The sequence below is a fragment of the Arachis ipaensis genome, chromosome B05, assembly GCF_000816755.2.
Source record: "Arachis ipaensis cultivar K30076 chromosome B05, Araip1.1, whole genome shotgun sequence".
Lineage (NCBI taxonomy): Eukaryota > Viridiplantae > Streptophyta > Magnoliopsida > Fabales > Fabaceae > Arachis > Arachis ipaensis.
This window is the reverse complement of record NC_029789.2, coordinates 18,088,133-18,089,417: the sequence shown is the minus strand read 5'-3', so window position 1 is coordinate 18,089,417 and position 1,285 is coordinate 18,088,133. Positions and strand designations below refer to the sequence as shown.

The window sequence follows — 1,285 nt, the reverse complement described above, 5'->3', positions numbered from 1 at the left end:
TAGGTAAGACTAAAATTTATATATTAGATAATTATTATATTATAATTAATTTCAATATAAAGTCAAGTATTAAGGGCCAATTGCTCAACCAAGCTAAGCATTTTAGAAGTACTAATATGCAAGATATGGTACTACATTACTATACGGTTGATGTATTCAATGATTCACTATCATTGTACATAGTAACAACAAAAATGAACCATAAGCAAAAACAAATATAAAATTGCAACCAGCCAAGAGTAAATTCATAGTTTGGCCCCAAAATTCAATTACCCTTTGACTTCAAAGTTTCCGTAGAGGAAAATCTTGGTGACATGCGTTTTCAAAATTCGATTTTTTACTGAATTAATTGAGAATTGAGAATATGGAGTATAGTATAGTGTTTTACTCAATTAACAATAAAGATGATAAATGTCTTCTTTTTTGGGCAAGGAACAACATATTATTAATTTATTTTCGCTCATAAATAAATGTCCGCCAAAGTTCACGTATTTTTATGGCAACAAAATTTGGATTTGGAACCAATGCACTTGGACCGACTTTGTGACTTTTGAGAATTGTGTAAAGTGCCTCTTTTTATTAAAAGAATAAAAAATATTATTCTTTTTTATTTTGCCAAGTATATAATTCAATTTTAAATAGAAAATGATAATATTCTCGAATCATAATCCAACTTTTTACAAAAATCAAACTTTAATTTCTACATGGAAAGTTTTGTACTTTACCTAACAATTAACAAAATGATTAAACATATTATTAAAAAAACTCTATTCGTTAGACCTCTAAATTAATTAATTGAGAAGGAACACTTAAAAAAATGTTGTCATAATAAGAAGAATTTAACATGAAGTTGGAGAGCAAGCTCCACATTTTTCAACTTTGAAATTATTTTTGGCCAAATCTCTTCCTGATGAGTTTCTCATACACCGAGATCTGAAACTGTCTCACTGCCATTTTAGTTTTCTTCAAACAACAAACAGGTGTGTTATGTTATGTTACATTTCTATGTATGCTTTCTTTCTAGTGCTTTACTACTTCAAGGTGTGAACTTTACTTCATGGTTTTCATCAACGTGTAATCAGCTGATTATGATATTTTGAACAGCGGGGAAAAAATGGAGAGAAAGCATTGGAAAATGATAATCCAGCAAGATTTTTTTGAAAAAGGAAAAATTGGTGGGATTTTAGAGTAATGTTGATTTGTAGGGTTCAGCAAAAGCAGAGAAGTCAAAAAGGGTTTACCAACTCAAACTTTTCCTTAATGTCATTGTGTTTTAGTTGAGACA

At 29.1% G+C, this 1,285-nt stretch overlaps 1 protein-coding gene across 3 annotated transcripts in view; it reads left to right on the top strand.

The window, feature by feature from the left end:
• The window catches only part of LOC107643185 (cellulose synthase-like protein D3), a 5,110-nt gene continuing 4,667 nt past the window's right edge, over positions 843 to 1,285 (top strand). For all 3 annotated transcript variants that reach the window (XM_021123246.1, XM_016346768.2, XM_021123245.1), the window contains exon 1: positions 843 to 980. The gene's annotated coding sequence lies outside the window, so the exon portion shown is untranslated. The remainder of the gene's footprint in view (positions 981 to 1,285) is intronic.